Source organism: Zophobas morio, unplaced genomic scaffold (assembly GCF_036711695.1).
Source record: "Zophobas morio isolate AGI-343-1 ecotype UQ-CSIRO unplaced genomic scaffold, CSIRO_AGI_Zmor_V1 ptg000006l, whole genome shotgun sequence".
NCBI classification, from domain to species: Eukaryota; Metazoa; Arthropoda; class Insecta; order Coleoptera; family Tenebrionidae; genus Zophobas; species Zophobas morio.
Window position 1 is genome coordinate 17,534,898 of NW_026972111.1, and position 12,750 is coordinate 17,547,647.

At 32.8% G+C, this 12,750-nt stretch overlaps 1 protein-coding gene across 2 annotated transcripts in view; it reads right to left on the reverse strand.

Moving 5' to 3' along the window:
- Positions 1-12,750, reverse strand: part of LOC135123739 (protein winged eye) — a 173,941-nt gene that overhangs the window by 50,939 nt on the left and 110,252 nt on the right. The window lies entirely within an intron of this gene.

The window sequence follows — 12,750 nt, forward strand, 5'->3', positions numbered from 1 at the left end:
CATTTCTAAAAATACATGACAATAGATTGCGTATGCACAAATACCAATACATTTGTCTGTATAAAATCAATGAACATTGATTTAACAGCTCGTTTTTTTTTTGCTGGCACGGACAGTAAGAAAAAGGTTACGATGGTTAAAAGTTTACAAGTTTAACACATTACATCCACCATTCAGAATAATATTTATAAATAGAATATTGGGTTACTTGAAAATATTCGTTATCATACAAACAGTATTATTAGACAACCAACAATTTTTCAGTAAAGCGGTAAACTAAAAATTTTTAAATTATGTTAATTATTGCTATTATTATTATTGTCTGAAAAGTTCCGCTACATTTCGAGGTTTTTTTGTTCCACCGCCGCTAGGTCGCTCTTTGGTCAAATTGCCATTAAGTCTTAGCAACCGCACTAATATGCATGCTTATAACTTTTTTTGGGAATAAGCATGGAAGTATATTAATGAACATTTTTGCCACAGATCTTAGATTATATAGAGTATAACTAAATTGAAGGACAACCTATGCTCTCTAAATGCATACTGAATGAAATCTCAACTTCCAAATATACAACAAATGTTTGGATACTTAAACTTTTATCGATCGGAATTGCAACATCGATAGTTTTACTATCGAAAAAATAAAAGCCAAGAGAAGCACTGTATGGTTATCATGGTAAATGTCTATTTTCATATTTTTTAGTGTAAAATGAAGTTATAGGTCTTTTTGTAATAAGAAATAATCAATTTTTAGTGAAGATAAATATCTTCACATATGTATATTCGATGTAACGCTAAACATAATGTTAACATCTCTTCAAAGCTTCAGAAAATTAAGTGAGTCATTTTTCAAATGCCCAATAAAATAAATCAATCCATATTTTTATTTTGAGACATCTAGTATAAACGGTCCTAAAAAACAGAATGATATTTTATTAATGGAGCACAAAAAACAGTTTAGTTGAGTTTAGAACATATGTTGTAAAATTTATTTAATAATAAATATATGTTAATCATCATGAATGGAAGTCCAAGGGACACAATTTTCTTTTCTAATCTTTCGTTTTAAATTGTATACTTCGTAATTGACAACAGATAATGGTAATGCTGCTAATGGCCTATTTAAAATGCACGTGTATTTTGATTTACTGGCGGCCGGATAAGAAAAATATTTAAAAACCGATTAAATATCCAAAATTGAAGGTGATGAATATATCAAGAATATAGTGTGATAGGCTTAATCCTATGTTCAGTTTAAAAAAACCACATCAATGAATTGCAAGTATGTAACCATATTACATCAAATATCTACACTTGATTTTGTAGAACAAAAAATTCGAAAGTACATATGTAGTTCGAATGAAGTTAATGAAGAGATTTGGTTTTATTCTCCATAGCATAAGATATTTAATTTCTTTACTTCAGTTAAAATATAATTTGTGCTATTTCTTTAGTTGTGTGTGTATTTTTTTTTAATCAAGGAGCCTTGCCTAACATTGGATGCATGATGTGTGTTTTTTAAAACTGAACATAGGGATTAAGCCCATACTTTACCATGTTTAGAGTAAAAAAATGTTCTGGTATTAAAATCTTCAGAAATCAAACTCAGAGGAATTTTGTTTCAAATTCCTTTCAATTTTGATTTAAAAATGTGATTTTTAGAGAATATGTTTTCAATGGTTTGTGGGTTGGTATTACGCCAACTTGTATTTATAAGTCATAACTGCCATTCGCGTCGGGCAAGATCAAAGAATGTTTGGTACAGACGAAGAATATACTGCTATCAGGGGCGGCTTGTCCTATGAGGCAGGTGAGGCAGTGCCTCACCAATGAATTTTACGCCTTATTAGGATTTTTATTATTTTATACGGACACATTTCGGCCAATAATTTGTGTCTTTTTTCTAAAATTTTAAAAATAAATATAGAAAATTATATTCTTATTTTTATCTCGGTAGGTACTCGTTGCTCCCTTAATTAAACAGCGCGCTTAAACACTCGACACAACATGTATTTTGTGACGCGAATGAGGCCGACTCGAAGCTTGCCTCTACAGCATATATAGAAATCATGTCGTTAATAGGCAAGCAACCTGCAATACACTTATAAGCGGTATGAGTTGAAAAAAGACAAAATTGAGGCTAGCCTCATTTCCGTGCTTGCAAAAGAGATGGACAACTATAATATTTGCGCGCGGGGAACGTGCGATTGCAATGCAGTCTGCATTCGCAGGAGTATTCAAAATTAGGCCGTTGATTGTTTTGCCACAAATCTGTGTGGGTATAAATTGATTCAAAATTTCGGTAACAGAATTTTGTCTTAAAAGTGCCTACGTTTGCGTGGGTCGCGTTAGTGCTTTGTGCTTGTCATAATTTGATTTCGGTAATCGTTATTTAAGATTACGAGTAAATCGGAATTTTTCTCTACTAACGTTAAATGACAATGGCAGTTCTGTTTTTTCTACTTTCACGTATGATGATAAATTGTATGTAGTTAAGGAATTAAAACCGCCGGTTCCTGATTTGAGTAAATCGTTAATTGATCCATAAAAAAAAATTTAAAATAAATCCGTATTTATATTTTATATTTTTTTCATTTTGTTTTTTGTTATAAATCAAATTAGCTTTATTTTATGTTGTATTTGATCTTTTTCGATATGTTTCCTTTAAAGTTTATTTTAATTTTGTTTTTTGTTAGAAGTTATATTAGTTTTTTCTGACCACGCTTCCCTTTCCTTTTGTCCTGTCATTCTCATCCTTTCCTTGCAAGACCTCCTTACACCTTCACGTTGGTTCTTTGTGGACAGTTAAATGAGTTTACAAATTTGTTTATTTGACTAAATAGAAAATATTTAAGTAAACTTGATTTATTTATATTTTAGAGCGTTTTGTGCTGTGCCTCATCAATTTTTCAAGTCATGAGCCGCCCCTGACTGCTATATCACCTGAGACCATTGCCTACACAAATGTAGCAATTGATAAATTTGTTGCTACCAAAATCAAACAATTTGTTGCTACCAAAATCAAAGTTGTTGTTTTGACTATTACAAGTTTGAAACCTTAGGACCTTGTCAGTCGTTTGTTAAGTTGCTTATTTTCTGTCTATTACATACAGAACATAAACATTCTGTTGTTTCTTATAGCAATGCACGTTTTAATGTATATAAATTTAAAGAAAGAACTTCCTTCGTATTTTAAATATTGTTTTGAATTTTTTATATGCTATTCACAATGGCGTTACCGAAATTTTGAGAAAAAAGGCTTTGCAAAGCAGTTTTCTGGCCATAATAATAATAAAAGGTGGATGAACATTTACTTGGTCTTAGTACCCGTAATGATAGAAGTCTTGCTTGAATGCCGGTCATTTCCGTCAGTGGTGGGTCTTAATACTTTTATTTTGGAGGTATTATTACTCTGATTAATTAAACATCGTGCTAATATGAGGACTAAAAACTTTGAAACTTGTTGAAACATTTATATGCATCGATTAAAAAAATTATACAACAGTAACTAACATTGAAAAATGATATCGTTAAACATAAATAATAGAAATACAATTGTATGCTCTTATGTTAAAAAATCCGTTATCGGAATTCAATGTATAAAGCGAGAAATTTACGCCTTCGATTTTATTAGCTGTATATATTTACTAATCATTGTACGCGAAGTTATGTCTTCTTTTTTGCGCTATAAACAAGATCTATTTATTTATTCATGTATTCTAAGTTCCTAGGCATATTGCAGGTCAGCTGAGTTCGTCATTAGCGGATAACTGATCCATTGGTGTGTTGATAAAAATATATACTGATGGTATTGAACAATCTTAATCAAGCGCTAAAAAGAATAACAATTTGAAAACAAACAACACATCTGATCTGACACATCACTCAAATAAGTTTCAAATATGTACTAAAGTTCAAAATTAAAAAAACAATCTTCCTTAAGATAATTATCTGAGTGGGTTCGCTATAAACTAGTTTATTTTCTGCTTATGTTCAAAAAACGTTCAGTCTCGACGCAATGTACATTTTTTTTTATTACTTTAAGTTTTTAGTATTCCCTTTGTGTTCCTTACAACAGTTAATTTATGATTAAGACGGCTAATTAATATTATTATTTATTATTATTGTTGACATCTTTCCCAACGGGGTAGACCCAATTACAGGGAAAGGAAAAAAAAACAAAAAACAAAACATTATAGGAATTTTGTGTTGCTGAATGTTAAAAATTTAGCTAGAATAAAATTAAAATAAATAATATTCCACAGATCAAATTTGACCAAATTACTATAAAGCAAATTGTGAATCTGCAAGAAAGACACTAATACGAAATAATTACCAATTGATACGTATGCCTTATATGCCATATTCCTGGATTATCACATTTTGGATAACAGAAATATTATCAGTCAGGTCGCAGGTTTTAAAAATACTATTACATACTTTGCACATTGAAATGATGGGGGATTTCACGTGTATATTACTATTACTTGAAGGACAGTAAAAGATTTCACGCTGACGCGAATTATATCAGAATCCACCACTGACCCGGAAACGACCGACATTCGGGCAAGACTTCTATTATACACTGATCAGATTAATAAAAAACTTTTAAGATCCTAGAATAACAGCATACAAATTCGTCTGTTATTATTCTCTGACCTATTGATGCTAACTTATTTTGACTAGCACGATCAGATTGTTTAAGAAACTTACGAACAATATGACATGTTTCTAACAAAACAGCTTTTTGCATTTTGATAAAATTATTCATTTAAGTGTAACTATTTCAAATTCTTAACTGTCCAGTTTGTGAGGCGTGTAGATTTTTCAAAGTTCTTGAATTCCCGTCCTCCGTTCTGATGAGATAATGAGAATCTCTCAATTGATCATTTCAGATTGTGTGAATGTTTTTCTTGTTGAGATTTTTAAATTTGCCAAATCAGTTTTTGACAATTTAATTATTCCAAAAGAATATGTTAGCAGTGGAACACAGATGAACTTGCTGCTTTCATAAAACTCTTTGCTTTTAACTTTATCTTCAAAATTAATTTTAATCTTTTCAGATATTGTTCTTTGAGCTTTGTTTTAGTTTTGGTATGATCAATACTGGAAGACTGATGAAAGCCCAGATACTTCGTTCGTGGGCTTCGATTATTTCGTTATTCTGATGATGAACGGCTCTTCTAATTGCTTGCGTCTTACATTTTTCAACACCAAAGCGCATTCCAATGTCACCGGAACTGTTCGGTTAGATTTATTAGATTTGTCAACTGATTTTTCGTACGTGGACTATTTGTATATCATCTATATGGAGCTGTTCAAGATGTCGGAAAGAGGATGCATTGCTAAACAGAACTATAGCGAAGTGAAGGAATCACCTTGAAAAGTTCCTTCTCTGACCATTATTAGATCTAATTGAACTGTTTGATCATTTAATGTTATTTGAAGGGAGATTTTCCAAAATTCCATTGAGAAGACCACATATTTTAGGTTCCAATTTGCATAATCCAGAATAATTTTGCACAGGCAGGAATGAGGGACTGAATCATAAGCGTTCTCTTATAATCAATAAAATGTACAGACTTATGTTTCTATTTTATTTCCTAGCGTATTCACAAGTCATGGAATAATCAATCCATGATTAATTGATTTTTGTAACCAAAGGATCCGTTCTTTTTCTTCTTCGTTGATGATGCCGGATGTAAAACAATGTTGATAGGTTTTTATGTTATACATAAGGTTAGTATTTTGTAAATTGTAGATAAACATGTGACAGGTCTGTATTTTGATGATGAATTTGTTGTGTCATCATCTTTATTAGATTTTTAGATATGTTACACTATGATATAAAAATGTTAGAAATGTGGATTGTGGATAGGTTAAGAAGGAACTGGTTTAAGTGTTCTATTAAATAAGTGTATACAGTGTGTTTGCGAAATACACCGGCAAAAAAAACTGAAAATTGTTCTGGATGAGTAGATATCATTAACAGAAAAATGTTCTAATAAAAGTGTTTTAGTTTTCGAAATACAATTGATTGAAAATTTGGTCAAAATAGCATGTACGCTACTGAGTTAATAGTGATTAAAAAGATAATGTGGTTACTAAGAAAAATGTAAAAACGTTATCTTCATTGCTTAGTGACCCTAAAAATTCACTCAAATTTATTGACTTTTAAAACGGCAGCTTTTTCTAATGCCGAAATGACCGATATAGTCTTGATTTACGCAAGAGCATTTGAAAATGCTCATGAAGGGCAGCGTCTCTACAAGAAGGAATTTCCAGGCCGAAGATTGCTTCATCAGTCATCACACAACATTTAGTGTCGTTGTTCAATGTCTCCGGGAAAACGCAAAATTTCAACCAAGTACGACGGATCGTGGTCGTGAAAGAACCGAACATGTTATAGACGTGGAACCAGAAATACTAGAAGTTGTAGAAGAAAATCCAAACATAAGCATTCGCAGATAATCATACAGATTAGGAGTTTCTCCGTTTGTTGTTGTTTGGCGAACCCTAAAAGAACAAGGGCTTCACCCATACCACGTGCAGCGCGTGCAATCCCTTAAACCAGAAAACCTGCCTCTTCGAATGCGGTTCTGTAAAAAAATATGGAGCAACCAGACTTTGTGCAGAAGCTTTTGACCACCGACGAGGCTACTTTCACAATAGGAGTTTTTAATCCTCGTAATACTCATATTTGGTCTGATGAAAATCCGCATGCCATACGGGAAACGCATTTTCAAGACAGATTTGATAGGTCCATACGTTCTGCCCCCTCGCTTAACAGCGGTTGCGTATTTAGATTTTTTAAACAACGATTTAGGACCACTTTTGGAAAATGTACCCTTAAATGTTCGTAGGGATCTAGGGTACTTTCATGATGGATATTATGCCGTATAAGTGCGGGAATGGTTTGACCGAAACTTTCCAAATAAATGGATTGGGAGGAATGTTGTGGCCACCTCGTTCTCCGGATCTCAATCCCTGTGATTTTTTTTATGTGGTTACATGAAGCAGGTCGTTTATCAAACTCCATTGAATACGGTGCAAGAGTTGACAAATCGCATTCAAAATGTTGCTGCCCTGATTATAAATAATCCAGATATCGTTAGAAGAACGCAGCAGTCGTTAATTCGGCGAGCAGAAGTTTAGTTGGTTATCGTCGTTGAAAAGTCTTATTCTTATTAGTAGTTTCTTTTTGTTAACTATGCTCATTCATTAATAAGGCTGTTCATAACCAGAGACAATGACAACATCCTGAAGAAGAACACGCAGATGATTACCTATCACGTCGGAATTTCAGTGGAACCAAGATCGGAGGACCACTGTCCAGAACCGCGTTCTTATAAGAACTGAAAAAATCACAGCGGAACGCGAAAAACGGGAAAGAAGACGCGCAACCCTGGACAGTGGTTCGCCGGCCCTCGTTCTAATAGGACCTCGACACAAGGAAAATTATGTAAAAATGACTAATTACTACCATTTAAAATAATTCTTTCCTCCAAAATGTTTAAACATCCAGTTAAAATTATATCAAATTGATTGTTTCTGAAAAAATACTTTTGACTTTTTACTTGAGATTTTTCAAACTTCACCTTTCGTTGTCAGTTTTTGGTTGCTATGTTTTTATAAAACGTGAATTAATTGAATCTGGAAGCACCTCTTACAGTGGCGCGAATAAAGCTTGGATAACGGGTAAATTTACTTTGCAACTTTTGATAATACAACAGGAGTTTTTTTCATTCCTTATGCTCTCGGGAACCCTTCCAATTTTTTTGTCGGTGCATTTCGCAAACACCCTGTATACAATTGAATTTTTTGATCCAAAAATGATGTATTTTGTCTGGTTCTGGTGATTTTCAGTTTAGCGTTCTAGACGCCATTCATCAATTCAGCAAGTGTTATTTGATTACTTATTATCATTCATTTGTGTAACTTTGGATAGTTCGTTGGGTATGTGAGTAGGCCATTGAGCAGATTTATTAAACTCAAATTGTTGAGACCAAAGCTTTGACCAGAAAGTTGTTAAATCCTGTGAACTTACAAGTCTACCAATTAATTGAGTTTTGTCTGCATTAGTTAAATTTCGATAAAATAATTTTTCTGAGACGTGTTTGTTTATATCTTTTAAGTCTTTTGCTGTATATGCTAAGTTTCTGTAATAAAGTGTCTTTAATTTATAATAGTCTTGCGTTGTATTCATCATGAGTTGGGTGAAAATTATTTTTGGTCAATATCGAACGCATGCATGTGGTATTCTAACTACTCTACTACTACTATTGTTAATAATATTTGTTATTATTGTTAATTCTAACAGTCAAATTATTTTCAAGTTTTGCTAACAATGTTTTCGAATTCCGAAAAAAAACCAATAGGTATACTTTTAAGTTTGGGAAGTCTAATGGAAATTTCGATGCTACCGCTCGTCTATATATCCGGTGATACAATTCCTTCTAAACAAGCATTTAGAAAACTCGAAAAAAAATTTAGGTGAAGTTGATCAATTTAAGAAAACTAAAGTTAGTACGTGCATCGTACAGTAACAAGAAAATGAAGCTGTCCTGATTGAAATTATAGAAGAAAATCCTCACGTGAGTCAATGGCAGATCGCAAGACAAATGCAAATTAGTCAGAGGTTTGTTTTTAACATCCTAAGGGCAAACCGATTTCACCCATGTCATTTCAGCCGTTCCATTTCAAATTGAAGATCATTTGCGCGAAAGCATCGTGGTGTCGTCCAGATCTTTATATAATACCCGAGATTCTAATTAGACTACGTAGGACTTTTGAACGCAGGATAGAGCTGTAAGGATACTTATTTATTTTTTTATTTTTTTTTTATATTTGTTTAATTATTGATGTCTTTGTTGTCATTTATGACATGGTGTAATTTTTGTGTTGTTGCATTTATTAACTATGGTTCCTAATTTAAAAAGATTAATAGAATGATCAACGTTGCTATGATGTGAAAATTGTTGCCTTTATGAAATTATTCAGGCGTGAATAGATAAAATAATCAGCCTGTACAAAAAAAAAAACATAAATCCAATGAAACAAACAAAAATAAACCAAAAAACAAGGAACAAAGAGAAATAGTTAATTAATTTAAAGTTTGCAGTTATTTTTTTAAATGTCGCCTGGTTAACAACAAAATATATCAATAGCGGCAAACAGTTACTGCAAAGGAAAGAAAATGGATATCCAAGGATCCAAAATCAACAAAATATTAAATTACCGTAAATAATGAACTAAGACAGCCAAGCTTTGGTCCTAGTCACTACATAATGCTAGTTTTGTCCAGGTTTTGTAAAATGGAGTAGTTAATGGTAATTTAGGATCACATATTTTGCTTGAATTTTTTAATACATCAACAAGGAGGCAGATTGTGATTTCCACCCGGACTTGTACTACGAGTATATTCTAGACACGTTTCTCTATACAAAAAAAGCAACTGTCTGTTTCAAATATTTGTATAATTGTTATCTTGTACTCTACTTTAACTTCTAAGGGAATAAACATGACATGACCCTAGAGCATTGTGGGAATCAAACAATAACTCAATTTTCTTAACCTTCTCGCTTAATGCAGACGTAAACAAAATAAAATAAAACGTGTACATACTTATGTATGCATCTATCCTTCTTTCGATTATTCAAATGAACTAATTACTTTGTTTTTACACGTAACATTTAGAATCTTAACTAATCATAAATTGTGCAAGAACATGCAATTACAGCTTATGAGTAAACCTGCACTAACAACCAATAATTTACCATTAATAGCAAGTTTTTACTCGATCTTTATCATCGACCAAAACCGCAACTGCCTTCTGTGTGTACACGCTTGAAATAATAATTATCTCCCATTTTCAAAACTGATCGTAACAAAGTGCGTCACCTGTGGCATCTACGATTGCTATTTAGCCACCAAACAATTAACGAATAATTTAATATTTACATTTATTAATTCTGGTAATTAATTATCCGCCCTGCATGAAAAAAACATATCATTTTAAAATAACAACCTTAATTGGAATAATCGAAAACACGATAGGAAATTAAAACCGAAAGCTGCAGAGACGAAAAAGGACATCTGGACATGCATATTAGCGACGGAGACGGTACGATAAAATTCGTCGGTTAAATAGCTTGAGCAGGTGAAGAAGCTCTGTTATTACCCTAAGGCGAAATTCAACTACTACGAAGTTAACGATAACATCGATGAAATTATGTTCCATGGTTCATGATACATTATCCAAGTGATTAACAATGAATGTAAAGTAAAAAGCATCGTCATAAATGTATCTATTTTGGGTTAAGCGAGACATTAGTAGCCTCTCTTTCTAGTTATTAACGAAATTAAATAATAACGAAACAACTAATTACGAGTACATTATAAGTATACTGAGAAAAAAAATTCCTTTCAAGATTATCGACCCAAAAAAAAATTTTCTATGCTATTAGTTATTATCTATTATTCATTGAACGAAATTTGAAAAATTTTTTCTTATTGTATAGCACGAATAGACGAATTTACACGAAAATTTGTTCAAAGTGTTTTGAGTAACGATATCCATTGTTTTGCCTTGAATCTACAGTTTAAAAATGAAAGGTTTTTTCTTTTGTCATAACATTTTACCGAATTAATTGCCGTCTGTAATTTTGGTGGCATACGCCGACATCGGGCCGTGGTTACTGTGATAAGGAAAATCTTTAAAGAATTAGAAATACATAGTTGTTTGTATCTTACGAAACTAAAATAATATTATCATCCACGCAAAGCTATTGCGTTTGGGGCGAAGCCGAAAGTGCAGCCACATTGAATACAAAGCGAAAAATAAACCGAGAAGTTGACAAAACTATTACAATTTCAATTTACACACACTTGGTATACTAAAAATACATAATTTCGAAACAAACAAGAATAAGAATTAGTTTATTGAAATCTGACATGTCTTTTATGTTAATCTGTTGCCTATAGAGTCTTCAATGTGAACTTCGACGACATGATTTTCCGCCCCCACGTCCTTCTGCTGTAACTAAGTCATTACAATTGTTTTCATGCAATCTCACAGATAATCTCTGCCTTCTCATAAGTGGTGGTGTAAAACATTCAAATTATAATTTTAATAAATTCAAACTTGCCTTACCTGACACAACGACCGAAAAAATTCTAGTTTTTTTTATCCAATTTATGATGTTGACAGAAATTGTTTGTGATGTAAACTTACTGTGAATTCTGAGCTGGTCAATTAGACATAATGTCAGTGTATAATTTAATTCATAATCACCACGTGTATTTTGAATTACAATAAAAAATTACTCTGAAATCTTTCAGGTATACTTAAACGTTGAAATGGTTTAGGTTTATCAGAAAAGCAAATGTAAATTATCAAAATCTTCCAATAATGAGTTTTGGATAAAATCAAGGCCAAAAAAATTTTCGAGTTATTTAGGCAGAGCTTTCCTCCCGAAGTATAGTCCAACAAATCCCGCTTCTTCGTGAAATTATAAAATTTAAGTTGGTGAGTGTAGAGGCTGTCGGTAGTGACTCACTGGGTTCCAGTGGCCTAAGGCCCAAAGGCAGTCGAAAGGGCAGTCTGGAGATTTTCATTGGGTTGTCTAAATGTTTATTATAAAAATTGATTATGGCAAATTTTATTTTTTATAATAAATCCTATAAGTTAAAAAAATTTTGATTATAATAGTCACAGTGAAAAAAAAAGCCGTATAAAATCATCGAATCTACAATCTTCGTGTTGCGACTAGGACAGGCTACTCGATACACCGCTCAACAATTGAATTTGCTTTATTTTTATTTGAATTTGCTTTATGTTTATACAAAAGTTTATTATCCAACTGGATTTTTTTGCGATATTTAGATGCCTGGGGAAAAAACTCAAGGCGGATTCATAAACCACAAGCACAGAAATTATTTTATAACAATTCAAAACAGTTACTATACACAATTTTGAGGTGATATCATCAAAGTGTTTGTAAAGAGGATCAGACAAATTTTGGTTAGTCTTTTACCATCAACATACACACAAAATTTCACAACAATCGGTCAAATAGTTTCGGAGATTATCTTTCTAATAAAACTGGACACAGATAGACGACAGACAGACAGCTTTGCGAAAACGGGAGACCTATTTTATCGTACTCTTGAGGTCGAAGAACCATGAAAGTAACTATTCGTCCGATGGACCTTATTATAACACTTTCTTCGCTTGCGCTCGGGAAGTAAAAATTAATAAACTGTCTAAAACATACTGTTACGAAGTAAATCCATACCCCACCCCGGTACGACGTCTATGGGTTTTCTAGTATGTACGGCTGTGACTCATCATCGGTAACGGCGGCGGCGTTCGAATAGAGAAAACCCTGGATACGATTTGCCGGAAATCTCGATAGCGGACACTGGAACAACCTCGAAGGCGGGGATCGCGAACTCTCTAGAAGAACGCATACCGGTTTAAATAGGGACAACCCTCGGGAATGGACAGTCAGTCGTTGAGAGAATTAGAATCTAGTCAAATCCATTCCAGTCGATTAATGAGTACAAGTTAAGTTGATCTGTACATTAACGCTGTATAAGTTAGTCGTGTAGTTTGCTGCATTCGAGAAATCAATTGTTGAGTTTTATACTCACGTCGATTTTAATACCCGCAAACCGTAACAACACACTAATGATTTACGTTTCATGTGTAACAATAACAACTAAATCGATGATTTTATTCTTGCTGCA